This window comes from Syngnathus scovelli, unplaced genomic scaffold (assembly GCF_024217435.2).
Source record: "Syngnathus scovelli strain Florida unplaced genomic scaffold, RoL_Ssco_1.2 HiC_scaffold_44, whole genome shotgun sequence".
Taxonomy (NCBI): Eukaryota; Metazoa; Chordata; class Actinopteri; order Syngnathiformes; family Syngnathidae; genus Syngnathus; species Syngnathus scovelli.
This window is the reverse complement of record NW_026061538.1, coordinates 28,155-46,230: the sequence shown is the minus strand read 5'-3', so window position 1 is coordinate 46,230 and position 18,076 is coordinate 28,155. Positions and strand designations below refer to the sequence as shown.

General features: G+C 57.7%; 1 non-coding gene and 5 pseudogenes across 1 annotated transcript; 2 read left to right on the top strand and 4 right to left on the bottom strand.

The window, feature by feature from the left end:
- Positions 1–593: 593 nt before the first annotated feature.
- LOC125968101 (5S ribosomal RNA) lies at positions 594–712 on the bottom strand. The gene has a single exon (XR_007481063.1). It is a non-coding gene; the product is annotated as a 5S ribosomal RNA (ribosomal RNA).
- Positions 713–4,186: 3,474 nt separating this feature from the next.
- LOC125968110 (5S ribosomal RNA) lies at positions 4,187–4,305 on the bottom strand (annotated as a pseudogene).
- Positions 4,306–5,148: 843 nt separating this feature from the next.
- Positions 5,149–5,267, bottom strand: LOC125968105 (5S ribosomal RNA; annotated as a pseudogene).
- A 4,007-nt stretch (positions 5,268–9,274) lies between these two features.
- On the bottom strand, positions 9,275–9,383 carry LOC125968106 (5S ribosomal RNA; annotated as a pseudogene).
- A 2,415-nt stretch (positions 9,384–11,798) lies between these two features.
- LOC125968104 (5S ribosomal RNA) lies at positions 11,799–11,917 on the top strand (annotated as a pseudogene).
- Positions 11,918–12,760: 843 nt separating this feature from the next.
- Positions 12,761–12,879, top strand: LOC125968109 (5S ribosomal RNA; annotated as a pseudogene).
- The last annotated feature ends 5,197 nt before the right edge of the window (positions 12,880–18,076 follow it).

The window sequence follows — 18,076 nt, the reverse complement described above, 5'->3', positions numbered from 1 at the left end:
GAGACTATGTCTCTCAGCTGGCCTGGGAACGCCTTGGGATCCCCCGGGATGAGCTGGATGAAGTGGCTGGGGAGAGGGAAGTCTGGGAGTCCCTCCTGAAGCTGTTGCCCCCGCGACCCGACCCCGGATAAGCGGAAGAAGATGGATGGATGGATGGACAACCAGGGCCGAAACAGGCTTTCTTCCAAGGCTTTTGGTGTTTTCTGGAAACATGGCTATCATGAAAAGTTATTGACAGCTTTTTATGCGGTAGCACGAATTTGCCGTTGCGACCTGCATTTTGCTGAATCAAAATAAATGCCTTGAAAAGTTTAAAAACACTTCATGGAAGTGTTGTGTTGGGTTCTTTTACAAGTCAAGCCTGCTGCTTTGAGTTCACAGGGAGCCATGCTCACTGTACATAGTCTGCTCTCTAGCGGTAAAAAATTTAACTACAATGCTGTGGATGTCACCACATAATATAGCTTTCAAACTCGTGTTATAGTTTTAATGTCGGAGTTTAAATTAGGCTTGCTGTTTCCAGATGCCATTCGTGATGGGTGTTGTAAAAAATAGCTTCTTAAACGATTGAAGTGCACATAAGAAAAAGAAAAAGCTTACAGCACCTGTTATTCCCAGGCGGTCTCCCATCCAAGTACTAACCAGGCCCGACCCTGCTTAGCTTCCGAGATCGGACGAGATCGGGGGTTCTCAGGGTAGTATGGCCGTAAGCCGTGAGGTGACCCAACATTTTGCATTTTATAGACACAATCGCCCCTGAAACTAGCGAGCGAGCCAATGAAGCCTTCAAAACTGCTTCGGCACATGGAGACCAAGCATCCTGCATTAAAAGACAAACCTTAACCACTTCGGGTTTCATTGTCTCCGATTACGCCTGGATGGGACCGGCTCGTTTCTGAGAAACAAGCTCGGTGCTCCCAATAATTCAACGTAATGGTGACTTTTATTTTTATGTGGTTTATATTTGTTTTTATGCCAGTCGTATCATTTTATTTAATCGTATTTACCGTATTTTCCGGTGTACAGGTCGACTCGGTGTATAAGTCGACCCCCTAAAATTCGACGGAAATTTACGATTTTATGATATATCCTTTGTATAAGTCGAGCTCAATTGTTGCATTATATTAGACTTCAAAATTCAATATGCGAAATTTATTGACGAAATGTCTTCAAATTCTGGGAGGCCGTGCGCATGCTGCTGTTTATAAGCACCGCGGAGGAGATCGCGGCCGGCGAGCTCGCGCACGCCGCCCGGCACCAACGGGAGGCCGGAAATAGCTCCAAGCCGAGCGGATCGGCACTTTATAAGCACCGTGGAGGAGATCGCGGCGCCTCATTGGACTTCCAGCGGCCGGCGAGCTCGCGCACCCGCCCGGCACATCCGGGAGGCCGTGCGCACGAGCCAAGTGGCCGAAAATAGCCCCCGCCGAGCGGATCGGCTGTTTATAAGCACCGCGGAGGTGGTCGCGGCGCCTCATTCGACTTCCAGCGGCCGGCGAGCTCGCGCACCCGCCCGGCACATCCGGGAGGCCGTGCGCACGAGACAAGTGGCCGAAAATAGCCCCCGCCGAGCGGATCGGCTGTTTATAAGCACCGCGGAGGTGGTCGGGCGCCTCATTCGACTTCCAGCGGCCGGCGAGCTCGCGCACCCGCCCGGCACATCCGGGAGGCCGTGCGCACGAGCCAAGTGGCCGAAAATAGCCCCCGCCGAGCGGATCGGCTGTTTATAAGCACCGCGGAGGTGGTCGCGGCGCCTCATTCGACTTCCAGCGGCCGGCAAGCTCGCGCACCCGCCCGGCACATCCGGGAGGCCGTGCGCACGAGCCAAGTGGCCGAAAATAGCCCCCGCCGAGCGGATCGGCTGTTTATAAGCACCGCGGAGGTGGTCGGGCGCCTCATTCGACTTCCAGCGGCCGGCGAGCTCGCGCACCCGCCCGGCACATCCGGGAGGCCGTGCGCACGAGCCAAGTGGCCGAAAATAGCCCCCGCCGAGCGGATCGGCTGTTTATAAGCACCGCGGAGGTGGTCGCGGCGCCTCATTCGACTTCCAGCGGCCGGCGAGCTCGCGCACCCGCCCGGCACATCCGGGAGGCCGTGCGCACGAGCCAAGTGGCCGAAAATAGCCCCCGCCGAGCGGATCGGCTGTTTATAAGCACCGCGGAGGTGGTCGCGGCGCCTCATTTGACTTCCAGCGGCCGGCGAGCTCGCGCACCCGCCCGGCACATCCGGGAGGCCGTGCGCACGAGCCAAGTGGCCGAAAATAGCCCCGCCGAGCGGATCGGCTGTTTATAAGCACCGCGGAGGAGGTCGCGGCGCCTCATTCGACTTCCAGCGGCCGGCGAGCTCGCGCACCCGCCCGGCACATCCGGGAGGCCGTGCGCACGAGCCAAGTGGCCGAAAATAGCCCCCGCCGAGCGGATCGGCTGTTTATAAGCACCGCGGAGGTGGTCGCGGCGCCTCATTCGACTTCCAGCGGCCGGCGAGCTCGCGCACCCGCCCGGCACATCCGGGAGGCCGTGCGCACGAGCCAAGTGGCCGAAAATAGCCCCCGCCGAGCGGATCGGCTGTTTATAAGCACCGCGGAGGTGGTCGCGGCGCCTCATTCGACTTCAAGCGGCCGGCGAGCTCGCGCGCCCGCCCGGCACATCCGGGAGGCCGTGCGCACGAGCCAAGTGGCCGAAAATAGCCCCCGCCGAGCGGATCGGCTGTTTATAAGCACCGCGGAGGTGGTCGCGGCGCCTCATTCGACTTCCAGCGGCCGGCGAGCTCGCGCACCCGCCCGGCACATCCGGGAGGCCGTGCGCACGAGCCAAGTGGCCGAAAATAGCCCCCGCCGAGCGGATCGGCTGTTTATAAGCACCGCAGAGGTGGTCGCGGCGCCTCATTCGACTTCCGGCGGGCGGCGAGCTCGCGCACCCGCCCGGCACATCCGGGAGGCCGTGCGCACGAGCCAAGTGGCCGAAAATAGCCCCCGCCGAGCGGATCGGCTGTTTATAAGCACCGCGGAGGTGGTCGCGGCGCCTCATTCGACTTCAAGCGGCCGGCGAGCTCGCGCACCCGCCCGGCACATCCGGGAGGCCGTGCGCACGAGCCAAGTGGCCGAAAATAGCCCCCGCCGAGCGGATCGGCTGTTTATAAGCACCGCGGAGGTGGTCGCGGCGCCTCATTCGACTTCCAGCGGCCGGCGAGCTCGCGCACCCGCCCGGCACATCCGGGAGGCCGTGCGCACGAGCCAAGTGGCCGAAAATAGCCCCCGCCGAGCGGATCGGCTGTTTATAAGCACCGCGGAGGTGGTCGCGGCGCCTCATTCGACTTCCAGCGGCCGGCGAGATCGCGCACCCGCCCGGCACATCCGGGAGGCCGTGCGCACGAGCCAAGTGGCCGAAAATAGCCCCCGCCGAGCGGATCGGCTGTTTATAAGCACCGCGGAGGTGGTCGCGGCGCCTCATTCGACTTCCAGCGGGCCGCGCACTCGCGCACGCCGCCCGGTTCAAATTTTCTAAGTGCAACGCACAATGAGATGCATGAGAAACGGCCTTGGTTACCATCACATTTGAAGCGATGAATACGAAGTTAAATTTTATGACTCGGTGTATAAGTCGAGGTCGATTTTTTTCGGTCGATTTTGGATCGAAAAAGGTCGACCAATACACCGGCAAATACGGTATATATACTTATTATAAATGTAGTATTTATTTATATAGATTTATTGTTTATTTATATATATAAAGGCAGGTCCGCAAAAATATTTCTGACGCGTAGCCGGTCCGTGGCGCAAGAAAGGTTGGGGACCACTAGTCTAAAAGAATCTGGCCGTAACTGGAATAGGGTTCTACGCGAATGCCCAACGGAAAAGTGAAGTGCACAAAACCTGCATTTGGCTGTATCAAAATAAATGTCATGAAAAAGGTAAAAACACTACATGGAAGCGCAATGTGTTGTGCTGGGTTCTTTTACAAGTAAAGACTGCTGCTTTGAGTTCACAGGGAGCCATGCTCTTTATTCACTGTACATAGAGGTTTTGAACTCGTGTTGTAGTTTCAGTGTCGGAGTTCAAACTAGGCTTGCAGTTTCCGAATGCCATTCGTGATGGGTGTTGTAAAAAGGTCTTGGCTTAAACGATTGAAGTGCACATAAGAAAAAAAAAAAAAAAAAAGAGCTTGAAGTGCACATAAGAAAAAGAAAAAGCTTACAGCACCTCGTATTCCCAGGCAGTCTCCCATCCAAGTACTAACCAGGCCCGACCCTGCTTAGCTTCCGAGATAAGACGAGATCAGGCGTTCTCAGGGTAGTATGGCCGTAAGCCGTGAGGTGACCCAACATTTTGCATTTTATAGACACAATCGCCCCTGAAACTAGCGAGCAAGCCAATGAAGCCTTCAAAACTGCTTCGGCACATGGAGACCAAGCATCCTGCATTAAAAGACAAACCTTAACCACTTCGGGTTTCATTGTCTCCGATTACGCCTGGATGGGACCGGCTCGTTTCTGAGAAACAAGCTCGGTGCTCCCAATAATTCAACGTAATGGTGACTTTTATTTTTATGTGGTTTATATTTGTTTTTATGCCAGTCGTATCATTTTATTTAATCCTATTTATATATATTTATTATAAATGTAGTATTTATTTATATAGATTTATTGTTTATTTATATATATAAAGGCAGGTCCGCAAAAATATTTCTGACGCGTAGCCGGTCCGTGGCGCAAGAAAGTTTGGGGACCACTAGTCTAAAAGAATCTGGCCGTAACTGGAATAGGGTTCTACGCGAATGCCCAACGGAAAAGTGAAGTGCACAAAACCTGCATTTGGCTGTATCAAAATAAATGTCATGAAAAAGGTAAAAACACTACATGGAAGCGCAATGTGTTGTGCTGGGTTCTTTTACAAGTAAAGACTGCTGCTTTGAGTTCACAGGGAGCCATGCTCTTTATTCACTGTACATAGTCTGTCCTCTAGCGGTAAAAACGTGAACTGCAATGCTATGGCTGTCGCCACACAATGTAGGTTTTAAACTCGTGTTGTAGTTTCAGTGTCGGAGTTCAAACTAGGCTTGCAGTTTCCGAATGCCATTCGTGATGGGTGCTGTAAAAAGTTCTTGGCTTAAACGATTGAAGTGCACATAAGAAAAAAAAAAAAAAAAAAAAAGCTTACGGTAACTGGTATTCCCAGGCGGTCTCCCATCCAAGTACTAACCAGGCCCGACCCTGCTTAGCCTCCGAGATCGGACGAGAGCGGGCGCTCTCAGGGTAGTATTGCCGTAAGCCGTGAGACCGCTCAGAATTTTTCATTTTATAGACACAATCGCCCCTGAAACCATGCCAAGCAGCGGCGGGACTTGATGGCTGTGGTAAAAGTTTCCTTTCACAATTGACGTGGGAAAAAAAAAAAAAAAAAAGGCTTTCAGCACCTGGTATTCCCGGACGGTCACCCTTCCCTTTTGTTTTTCTTTTTTTTTTTACAACCAGGGCCCCCCTCCGCGAGTCGTCACCTTATCGTGGTGGAGGGGTTTGCGTGCCCCTATGATCCTAGGAGCCATGCTGTCGGGGGCTTCATGCCCCTGGTAGGGTCACCCATGGCAAACGGGTCCTAGGTGAGGGGCCAGACAAAGCACGGCTCACAAGCCTCTTATGATGAGTAATATAAATGGACTTAGTTTTCCCTCGCCCGGACGCGGGTCACCGGGGCCTCCCTCTGGAGCCAGGCCTGGAGGCGGGGCTCGAAGGCGAGCGTCTGGTGGCCGGGCCTTCGCCCATGGGGCCCGGCCGGGCATAGCCCGAAATGGAAACGTGGGTCCCCCTTCCCATGGGCTCACCACCTGTGGGAGGGGCCGAAGGGGTCGGGTGCAATGTTAGCTGGGCGGCAGCCAAAGGCGGGGACCTTGGCGGTCTGATCCCCGGCTGCAGAAGCTGGCTCTTGGGACATGGAATGTCACCTCTCTGGCTGGAAAGGAGCCCGAGCTGGTGTGCGAGGCAGAAAGATTCCGACTAGATATAGTCGGACTAGCCTCCACACACAGTTTGGGTTCCGGTACAAGCCCTCTCGAGAGGGGTTGGACTCTCTTCCACTCTGGAGTTGCCCACGGTGAGAGGCGTCGAGCAGGTGTGGGTATACTTATTGCCCCCCCGGCTGGGCGCCTGCACATTGGGGTTCACCCCGGTGAACGAGAGGGTAGCCTCCCTCCGCCTTCGGGTGGGGGGACGGGTCCTGACTGTTGTTTGTGTCTATGCACCAAACAGCAGCTCAGAGTACCCACCCTTCTTGGGGTCCCTGGAGGAAGTGCTGGAGAGCGCTCCTTCTGGGGACTCTATCGTTCTACTGGGTGACTTCAATGCTCACGTGGGCAATGACAGTGAGACCTGGAAGGGCGTGATTGGGAGGAACGGCCCCCCTGATCTGAACCCGAGCGGTGTTCTATTGTTGGACTTCTGTGCTCGACACGGATTTTCAATAATGAACACCATGTTCAAACATAAGGGTGTCCATGTGTGCACTTGGCACCAGGACACCCTAGGCCGCAGTTCGATGATCGACTTTGTAGTCGTGTCATCGGATTTGCGGCCGCATGTTTTGGACACTCGGGTGAAGAGAGGGGCGGAGCTGTCAACTGATCACCACCTGGTGGTGGGTTGGCTCCGATGGTGGGGGAAGATGCCGGTCCGACCTGGCAGACCCAAACGCTCTGTGAGGGTCTGCTGGGAACGTCTGGCAGAATCTCCTGTCAGGAAGAGCTTCAACTCCCACCTCCGGCAGAGCTTTTCCCACGTCCCGGGGGAGGCGGGGGACATTGAGTCCGAGTGGACCATGTTCCGCGCCTCCATTGTTGAGGCGGCCGACCGGAGCTGTGGCCGTAAGGTCGTTGGTGCCTGTCGTGGCGGCAACCCCCGAACCCGCTGGTGGACACCGGCGGTAAGGGATGCCGTCAAGCTGAAGAAGGAGTCCTATCGGGCCGTTTTGGCCTGCGGGACTCCGGAGGCAGCTGACAGGTACCGGATGGCCAAGCGGAACGCGGCTTCGGCGGTTGCTGAGGCAAAAACCCGGGCGTGGGAGGAGTTCGGTGAGGCCATGGAGAATGACTTTCGGACGGCTTCGAGGAAATTCTGGTCCACCATCCGGCGTCTCAGGAGGGGGAAGCAGTGCAACGTCAACACTGTTTACAGTGGGGATGGCGGGCTGCTGACCTCGACTCGGGACGTCGTGAGTCGGTGGGGAGAATACTTCGAAGACCTCCTCAATTCCACCTACACGCCTTCCATTGAGGAAGCAGGGCCTAGAGACTCTGAGGCGGATTCTCCAATCTCTGGGGTCGAAGTCACTGAGGTAGTTAAAAAACTCCTCGGTGGCAAGGCCCCGGGGGTGGATGAGATCCGCCCAGAGTTCTTAAAGGCTCTGGATGTTGTGGGGCTGTCATGGCTGACACGCCTCTACAACGTTGCGTGGATATCGGGGACAGTGCCTCTGGATTGGCAGACTGGGGTGGTGGTTCCCCTCTTTAAGAAGGGGGACCGGAGGGTGTGTTCCAATTACAGGGGAATCACACTCCTCAGCCTCCCTGGTAAGGTCTATTCAGGGGTGCTGGAGAGGAGGGTCCGTCGGGAGGTCGAACCTCGGATTCAGGAGGAGCAGTGTGGCTTTCGTCCTGGCCGTGGAACAGTGGACCAGCTCTACACCCTCGGCAGGATCCTCGAGGGTGCATGGGAGTTTGCCCAACCAGTCCACATGTGTTTTGTGGACTTGGAGAAGGCGTTCGACCGTGTCCCTCGGGAGGTTCTGTGGAGGGTGCTTCGGGAGTACGGGGTGCCGAGCCAACTGATAAGGGCGGTTCGGTCCCTGTATCACCGATGCCAGAGTCTGGTCCGCATTTCCGGCAGTAAGTCGGATTCGTTCCCAGTGAGGGTTGGACTCCGCCAAGGCTGCCCTTTGTCACCGATTCTGTTCATAATTTTTATGGACAGAATTTCTAGGCGCAGCCGAGGCGTTGAGGGGGTCCGGTTTGGGGACCTCAGCATCGCGTCTCTGCTTTTTGCAGATGACGTGGTGCTGTTGGCTTCTTCAGGCCGTGATCTCCAGCTCTCGCTGGAACGGTTCGCAGCCGAGTGTGAAGCGGTCGGGATGAGGGTCAGCACCTCCAAATCCGAGTCCATGGTCCTCGATCGGAAAAGGGTGGAATGCCCTCTCCGGATCGGGGATGAGATCCTGCCCCAAGTGGAGGAGTTCAAGTATCTTGGAGTCTTGTTCACGAGTGAGGGGAGGATGGAGCGTGAGATCGACAGGCGGATCGGTGCAGCGTCGGCAGTAATGCGGACCCTGTACCGGTCCGTTGTGGTGAAGAGAGAGCTGAGCCAAAAGGCAAAGCTCTCAATTTACCGGTCGATTTACGCTCCTACCCTCACCTATGGTCACGAGCTATGGGTCGTGACCGAAAGAACGAGATCTCGGATACAAGCGGCCGAAATGAGTTTTCTCCGCAGGATGTCCGGGCTCTCCCTTAGAGATAGGGTGAGAAGCTCGGTCATCCGGGAGAGACTCGGAGTAGAGTCGCTACTCCTCCACGTTGAGAGGAGCCAGATGAGGTGGCTCGGGCATCTTATCAGGATGCCTCCTGGACGCCTCCCTGGGGAGGTGTTCCGGGCATGTCCCACCGGTAGGAGACCCCAGGGACGACCCAGGACGCGCTGGAGAGACTATGTCTCTCAGCTGGCCTGGGAACGCCTTGGGATCCCCCGGGATGAGCTGGATGAAGTGGCTGGGGAGAGGGAAGTCTGGGAGTCCCTCCTGAAGCTGTTGCCCCCGCGACCCGACCCCGGATAAGCGGAAGAAGATGGATGGATGGATGGACAACCAGGGCCGAAACAGGCTTTCTTCCAAGGCTTTTGGTGTTTTCTGGAAACATGGCTATCATGAAAAGTTATTGACAGCTTTTTATGCGGTAGCACGAATTTGCCGTTGCGACCTGCATTTTGCTGAATCAAAATAAATGCCTTGAAAAGTTTAAAAACACTTCATGGAAGTGTTGTGTTGGGTTCTTTTACAAGTCAAGCCTGCTGCTTTGAGTTCACAGGGAGCCATGCTCACTGTACATAGTCTGCTCTCTAGCGGTAAAAAATTTAACTACAATGCTGTGGATGTCACCACATAATATAGCTTTCAAACTCGTGTTATAGTTTTAATGTCGGAGTTTAAATTAGGCTTGCTGTTTCCAGATGCCATTCGTGATGGGTGTTGTAAAAAATAGCTTCTTAAACGATTGAAGTGCACATAAGAAAAAGAAAAAGCTTACAGCACCTGTTATTCCCAGGCGGTCTCCCATCCAAGTACTAACCAGGCCCGACCCTGCTTAGCTTCCGAGATCGGAGGTTCTCAGGGTAGTATGGCCGTAAGCCGTGAGGTGACCCAACATTTTGCATTTTATAGACACAATCGCCCCTGAAACTAGCGAGCGAGCCAATGAAGCCTTCAAAACTGCTTCGGCACATGGAGACCAAGCATCCTGCATTAAAAGACAAACCTTAACCACTTCGGGTTTCATTGTCTCCGATTACGCCTGGATGGGACCGGCTCGTTTCTGAGAAACAAGCTCGGTGCTCCCAATAATTCAACGTAATGGTGACTTTTATTTTTATGTGGTTTATATTTGTTTTTATGCCAGTCGTATCATTTTATTTAATCGTATTTACCGTATTTTCCGGTGTACAGGTCGACTCGGTGTATAAGTCGACCCCCTAAAATTCGACGGAAATTTACGATTTTATGATATATCCTTTGTATAAGTCGAGCTCAATTGTTGCATTATATTAGACTTCAAAATTCAATATGCGAAATTTATTGACGAAATGTCTTCAAATTCTGGTAGGCCGTGCGCATGCTGCTGTTTATAAGCACCGCGGAGGAGATCGCGGCTGGCGAGCTCGCGCACGCCGCCCGGCACCAACGGGAGGCCGGAAATAGCTCCAAGCCGAGCGGATCGGCACTTTATAAGCACCGCGGAGGAGATCGCGGCGCCTCATTGGACTTCCAGCGGCCGGCGAGCTCGCGCACCCGCCCGGCACATCCGGGAGGCCGTGCGCACGAGCCAAGTGGCCGAAAATAGCCCCCGCCGAGCGGATCGGCTGTTTATAAGCACCGCGGAGGTGGTCGCTTGACGGCATCCCTTACCGCCGGTGTCCACCAGCGGGTTCGGGGGTTGCCGCCACGACAGGCACCAACGACCTTACGGCCACAGCTCCGGTCGGCCGCCTCAACAATGGAGGCGCGGAACATGGTCCACTCGGACTCAATGTCCCCCGCCTCCCCCGGGACGTGGGAAAAGCTCTGCCGGAGGTGGGAGTTGAAGCTCTTCCTGACAGGAGATTCTGCCAGACGTTCCCAGCAGACCCTCACAGAGCGTTTGGGTCTGCCAGGTCGGACCGGCATCTTCCCCCACCATCGGAGCCAACCCACCACCAGGTGGTGATCAGTTGACAGCTCCGCCCCTCTCTTCACCCGAGTGTCCAAAACATGCGGCCGCAAATCCGATGACACGACTACAAAGTCGATCATCGAACTGCGGCCTAGGGTGTCCTGGTGCCAAGTGCACACATGGACACCCTTATGTTTGAACATGGTGTTCATTATTGAAAATCCGTGTCGAGCACAGAAGTCCAACAATAGAACACCGCTCGGGTTCAGATCAGGGGGGCCGTTCCTCCCAATCACGCCCTTCCAGGTCTCACTGTCATTGCCCACGTGAGCATTGAAGTCACCCAGTAGAACGATAGAGTCCCCAGAAGGAGCGCTCTCCAGCACTTCCTCCAGGGACCCCAAGAAGGGTGGGTACTCTGAGCTGCTGTTTGGTGCATAGACACAAACAACAGTCAGGACCCGTCCCCCCACCCGAAGGCGGAGGGAGGCTACCCTCTCGTTCACCGGGGTGAACCCCAATGTGCAGGCGCCCAGCCGGGGGGCAATAAGTATACCCACACCTGCTCGACGCCTCTCACCGTGGGCAACTCCAGAGTGGAAGAGAGTCCAACCCCTCTCGAGAGGGCTTGTACCGGAACCCAAACTGTGTGTGGAGGCTAGTCCGACTATATCTAGTCGGAATCTTTCTGCCTCGCACACCAGCTCGGGCTCCTTTCCAGCCAGAGAGGTGACATTCCATGTCCCAAGAGCCAGCTTCTGCAGCCGGGGATCAGACCGCCAAGGTCCCCGCCTTTGGCTGCCGCCCAGCTAACATTGCACCCGACCCCTTCGGCCCCTCCCACAGGTGGTGAGCCCATGGGAAGGGGGACCCACGTTTCCATTTCGGGCTATGCCCGGCCGGGCCCCATGGGCGAAGGCCCGGCCACCAGACGCTCGCCTTCGAGCCCCGCCTCCAGGCCTGGCTCCAGAGGGAGGCCCCGGTGACCCGCGTCCGGGCGAGGGAAAACTAAGTCCATTTATATTACTCATCATAAGAGGCTTGTGAGCCGTGCTTTGTCTGGCCCCTCACCTAGGACCCGTTTGCCATGGGTGACCCTACCAGGGGCATGAAGCCCCCGACAGCATGGCTCCTAGGATCATAGGGGCACGCAAACCCCTCCACCACGATAAGGTGACGACTCGCGGAGGGGGGCCCTGGTTGTAAAAAAAAAAAGAAAAACAAAAGGGAAGGGTGACCGTCCGGGAATACCAGGTGCTGAAAGCCTTTTTTTTTTTTTTTTTTCCCACGTCAATTGTGAAAGGAAACTTTTACCACAGCCATCAAGTCCCGCCGCTGCTTGGCATGGTTTCAGGGGCGATTGTGTCTATAAAATGAAAAATTCTGAGCGGTCTCACGGCTTACGGCAATACTACCCTGAGAGCGCCCGCTCTCGTCCGATCTCGGAGGCTAAGCAGGGTCGGGCCTGGTTAGTACTTGGATGGGAGACCGCCTGGGAATACCAGTTACCGTAAGCTTTTTTTTTTTTTTTTTTTTTCTTATGTGCACTTCAATCGTTTAAGCCAAGAACTTTTTACAGCACCCATCACGAATGGCATTCGGAAACTGCAAGCCTAGTTTGAACTCCGACACTGAAACTACAACACGAGTTTAAAACCTACATTGTGTGGCGACAGCCATAGCATTGCAGTTCACGTTTTTACCGCTAGAGGACAGACTATGTACAGTGAATAAAGAGCATGGCTCCCTGTGAACTCAAAGCAGCAGTCTTTACTTTTAAAAGAACCCAGCACAACACATTGCGCTTCCATGTAGTGTTTTTACCTTTTTCATGACATTTATTTTGATACAGCCAAATGCAGGTTTTGTGCACTTCACTTTTCCGTTGGGCATTCGCGTAGAACCCTATTCCAGTTACGGCCAGATTCTTTTAGACTAGTGGTCCCCAAACTTTCTTGCGCCACGGACCGGCTACGCGTCAGAAATATTTTTGGGGACCTGCCTTTATATATATAAATAAACAATAAATCTATATAAATAAATACTACATTTATAATAAATATATATAAATAGGATTAAATAAAATGATACGACTGGCATAAAAACAAATATAAACCACATAAAAATAAAAGTCACCATTACGTTGAATTATTGGGAGCACCGAGCTTGTTTCTCAGAAACGAGCCGGTCCCATCCAGGCGTAATCGGAGACAATGAAACCCGAAGTGGTTAAGGTTTGTCTTTTAATGCAGGATGCTTGGTCTCCATGTGCCGAAGCAGTTTTGAAGGCTTCATTGGCTTGCTCGCTAGTTTCAGGGGCGATTGTGTCTATAAAATGCAAAATGTTGGGTCACCTCACGGCTTACGGCCATACTACCCTGAGAACGCCTGATCTCGTCTTATCTCGGAAGCTAAGCAGGGTCGGGCCTGGTTAGTACTTGGATGGGAGACTGCCTGGGAATACGAGGTGCTGTAAGCTTTTTCTTTTTCTTATGTGCACTTCAAGCTCTTTTTTTTTTTTTTTTTTCTTATGTGCACTTCAATCGTTTAAGCCAAGACCTTTTTACAACACCCATCACGAATGGCATTCGGAAACTGCAAGCCTAGTTTGAACTCCGACACTGAAACTACAACACGAGTTCAAAACCTCTATGTACAGTGAATAAAGAGCATGGCTCCCTGTGAACTCAAAGCAGCAGTCTTTACTTGTAAAAGAACCCAGCACAACACATTGCGCTTCCATGTAGTGTTTTTACCTTTTTCATGACATTTATTTTGATACAGCCAAATGCAGGTTTTGTGCACTTCACTTTTCCATTGGGCATTCGCGTAGAACCCTATTCCAGTTACGGCCAGATTCTTTTAGACTAGTGGTCCCCAACCTTTCTTGCGCCACGGACCGGCTACGCGTCAGAAATATTTTTGCGGACCTGCCTTTATATATATAAATAAACAATAAATCTATATAAATAAATACTACATTTATAATAAGTATATATACCGTATTTGCCGGTGTATTGGTCGACCTTTTTCGATCCAAAATCGACCGAAAAAAATCGACCTCGACTTATACACCGAGTCATAAAATTTAACTTCGTATTCATCGCTTCAAATGTGATGGTAACCAAGGCCGTTTCTCATGCATCTCATTGTGCGTTGCACTTAGAAAATTTGAACCGGGCGGCGTGCGCGAGTGCGCGGCCCGCTGGAAGTCGAATGAGGCGCCGCGACCACCTCCGCGGTGCTTATAAACAGCCGATCCGCTCGGCGGGGGCTATTTTCGGCCACTTGGCTCGTGCGCACGGCCTCCCGGATGTGCCGGGCGGGTGCGCGATCTCGCCGGCCGCTGGAAGTCGAATGAGGCGCCGCGACCACCTCCGCGGTGCTTATAAACAGCCGATCCGCTCGGCGGGGGCTATTTTCGGCCACTTGGCTCGTGCGCACGGCCTCCCGGATGTGCCGGGCGGGTGCGCGAGCTCGCCGGCCGCTGGAAGTCGAATGAGGCGCCGCGACCACCTCCGCGGTGCTTATAAACAGCCGATCCGCTCGGCGGGGGCTATTTTCGGCCACTTGGCTCGTGCGCACGGCCTCCCGGATGTGCCGGGCGGGTGCGCGAGCTCGCCGGCCGCTTGAAGTCGAATGAGGCGCCGCGACCACCTCCGCGGTGCTTATAAACAGCCGATCCGCTCGGCGGGGGCTATTTTCGGCCACTTGGCTCGTGCGCACGGCCTCCCGGATGTGCCGGGCGGGTGCGCGAGCTCGCCGCCCGCCGGAAGTCGAATGAGGCGCCGCGACCACCTCTGCGGTGCTTATAAACAGCCGATCCGCTCGGCGGGGGCTATTTTCGGCCACTTGGCTCGTGCGCACGGCCTCCCGGATGTGCCGGGCGGGTGCGCGAGCTCGCCGACCGCTGGAAGTCGAATGAGGCGCCGCGACCACCTCCGCGGTGCTTATAAACAGCCGATCCGCTCGGCGGGGGCTATTTTCGGCCACTTGGCTCGTGCGCACGGCCTCCCGGATGTGCCGGGCGGGTGCGCGAGCTCGCCGGCCGCTGGAAGTCGAATGAGGCGCCGCGACCACCTCCGCGGTGCTTATAAACAGCCGATCCGCTCGGCGGGGGCTATTTTCGGCCACTTGGCTCGTGCGCACGGCCTCCCGGAGTTGCCGGGCGGGTGCGCGAGCTCGCCGGCCGCTGGAAGTCGAATGAGGCGCCGCGACCACCTCCGCGGTGCTTACAAACAGCCGATCCGCTCGGCTATTTTCGTCTACTTGGCTCGTGCGCACGGCCTCCCGGATGTGCCGGGCGGGTGCGCCAGCTCGCCGGCCGCTGGAAATCGAATGAGGCGCCGCGACCACCTCCGCGGTGCTTATAAACAGCCGATCCGCTCGGCGGGGGCTATTTTCGGCCACTTGGCTCGTGCGCACGGCCTCCCGGATGTGCCGGGCGGGTGCGCGAGCTCGCCGGCCGCTGGAAGTCGAATGAGGCGCCGCGACCACCTCCGCGGTGCTTATAAACAGCCGATCCGCTCGGCGGGGGCTATTTTCGGCCACTTGGCTCGTGCGCACGGCCTCCCGGATGTGCCGGGCGGGTGCGCGAGCTCGCCGGCCGCTGGAAGTCGAATGAGGCGCCGCGACCACCTCCGCGGTGCTTATAAACAGCCGATCCGCTCGGCGGGGGCTATTTTCGGCCACTTGGCTCGTGCGCACGGCCTCCCGGATGTGCCGGGCGGGTGCGCGAGCTTGCCGGCCGCTTGAAGTCGAATGAGGCGCCGCGACCACCTCCGCGGTGCTTATAAACAGCCGATCCGCTCGGCGGGGGCTATTTTCGGCCACTTGGCTCGTGCGCACGGCCTCCCGGATGTGCCGGGCGGGTGCGCGAGCTCGCCGGCCGCTTGAAGTCGAATGAGGCGCCGCGACCACCTCCGCGGTGCTTATAAACAGCCGATCCGCTCGGCGGGGGCTATTTTCGGCCACTTGGCTCGTGCGCACGGCCTCCCGGATGTGCCGGGCGGGTGCGCGAGCTCGCCGGCCGCTGGAAGTCGAATGAGGCGCCGCAACCACCTCCGCGGTGCTTATAAACAGCCGATCCGCTCGGCGGGGGCTATTTTCGGCCACTTGGCTCGTGCGCACGGCCTCCCGGAGTTGCCGGGCGGGTGCGCGAGCTCGCCGGCCGCTGGAAGTCGAATGAGGCGCCGCGACCACCTCCGCGGTGCTTATAAACAGCCGATCCGCTCGGCGGGGGCTATTTTCGGCCACTTGGCTCGTGCGCACGGCCTCCCGGATGTGCCGGGCGGGTGCGCGAGCTCGCCGGCCGCTGGAAGTCGAATGAGGCGCCGCGACCACCTCCGCGGTGCTTATAAACAGCCGATCCGCTCGGCGGGGGCTATTTTCGGCCACTTGGCTCGTGCGCACGGCCTCCCGGAGTTGCCGGGCGGGTGCGCGAGCTCGCCGGCCGCTGGAAGTCGAATGAGGCGCCGCGACCACCTCCGCGGTGCTTACAAACAGCCGATCCGCTCGGCGGGGGCTATTTTCGTCCACTTGGCTCGTGCGCACGGCCTCCCGGATGTGCCGGGCGGGTGCGCGAGCTCGCCGGCCGCTGGAAGTCGAATGAGGCGCCGCGACCACCTCCGCGGTGCTTATAAACAGCCGATCCGCTCGGCGGGGGCTATTTTCGGCCACTTGGCTCGTGCGCACGGCCTCCCGGATGTGCCGGGCGGGTGCGCGAGCTCGCCGGCCGCTGGAAGTCGAATGAGGCGCCCGACCACCTCCGCGGTGCTTATAAACAGCCGATCCGCTCGGCGGGGGCTATTTTCGGCCACTTGGCTCGTGCGCACGGCCTCCCGGATGTGCCGGGCGGGTGCGCGGGCTCGCCGTCCGCTGGAAGTCGAATGAGGCGCCGCGACCACCTCCGCGGTGCTTATAAACTGCCGATCCGCTCGGCGGGGGCTATTTTCGGCCACTTGGCTCGTGCGCACGGCCTCCCGGATGTGCCGGGCGGGTGCGCGAGCTCGCCGGCCGCTGGAAGTCGAATGAGGCGCCGCGACCACCTCCGCGGTGCTTATAAACAGCCGATCCGCTCGGCGGGGGCTATTTTCGGCCACTTGGCTCGTGCGCACGGCCTCCCGGATGTGCCGGGCGGGTGCGCGAGCTCGCCGGCCGCTGGAAGTCGAATGAGGCGCCGCGACCACCTCCGCGGTGCTTATAAACAGCCGATCCGCTCGGCGGGGGCTATTTTCGGCCACTTGGCTCGTGCGCACGGCCTCCCGGATGTGCCGGGCGGGTGCGCGAGCTCGCCGGCCGCTTGAAGTCGAATGAGGCGCCGCGACCACCTCCGCGGTGCTTATAAACAGCCGATCCGCTCGGCGGGGGCTATTTTCGGCCACTTGGCTCGTGCGCACGGCCTCCCGGATGTGCCGGGCGGGTGCGCGAGCTCGCCGGCCGCTGGAAGTCGAATGAGGCGCCGCGACCACCTCCGCGGTGCTTATAAACAGCCGATCCGCTCGGCGGGGGCTATTTTCGGCCACTTGGCTCGTGCGCACGGCCTCCCGGATGTGCCGGGCGGGTGCGCGAGCTCGCCGGCCGCTGGAAGTCGAATGAGGCGCCGCGACCACCTCCGCGGTGCTTATAAACAGCCGATCCGCTCGGCGGGGGCTATTTTCGGCCACTTGGCTCGTGCGCACGGCCTCCCGGATGTGCCGGGCGGGTGCGCGAGCTCGCTGGCCGCTGGAAGTCGAATGAGGCGCCGCGACCACCTCCGCGGTGCTTATAAACAGCCGATCCGCTCGGCGGGGGCTATTTTCGGCCACTTGGCTCGTGCGCACGGCCTCCCGGATGTGCCGGGCGGGTGCGCGAGCTCGCCGGCCGCTGGAAGTCGAATGAGGCGCCGCGACCACCTCCGCGGTGCTTATAAACAGCCGATCCGCTCGGCGGGGGCTATTTTCGGCCACTTGGCTCGTGCGCACGGCCTCCCGGAGTTGCCGGGCTGGTGCGCGAGCTCGCCGGCCGCTGGAAGTCGAATGAGGCGCCGCGACCACCTCCGCGGTGCTTACAAACAGCCGATCCGCTCGGCGGGGGCTATTTTCGGCCACTTGGCTCGTGCGCACGGCCTCCCGGATGTGCCGGGCGGGTGCGCGAGCTCGCCGGCCGCTGGAAGTCGAATGAGGCGCCGCGACCACCTCCGCGGTGCTTATAAACAGCCGATCCGCTCGGCGGGGGCTATTTTCGGCCACTTGGCTCGTGCGCACGGCCTCCCGGATGTGCCGGGCGGGTGCGCGAGCTCGCCGGCCGCTGGAAGTCGAATGAGGCGCCGCGACCACCTCCGCGGTGCTTATAAACAGCCGATCCGCTCGGCGGGGGCTATTTTCGGCCACTTGGCTCGTGCGCACGGCCTCCCGGATGTGCCGGGCGGGTGCGCGAGCTTGCCGGCCGCTTGAAGTCGAATGAGGCGCCGCGACCACCTCCGCGGTGCTTATAAACAGCCGATCCGCTCGGCGGGGGCTATTTTCGGCCACTTGGCTCGTGCGCACGGCCTCCCGGATGTGCCGGGCGGGTGCGCGAGCTCGCCGGCCGCTGGAAGTCGAATGAGGCGCCGCGACCACCTCCGCGGTGCTTACAAACAGCCGATCGGCTCGGCGGGGGCTATTTTCGTCCACTTGGCTCGTGCGCACGGCCTCCCG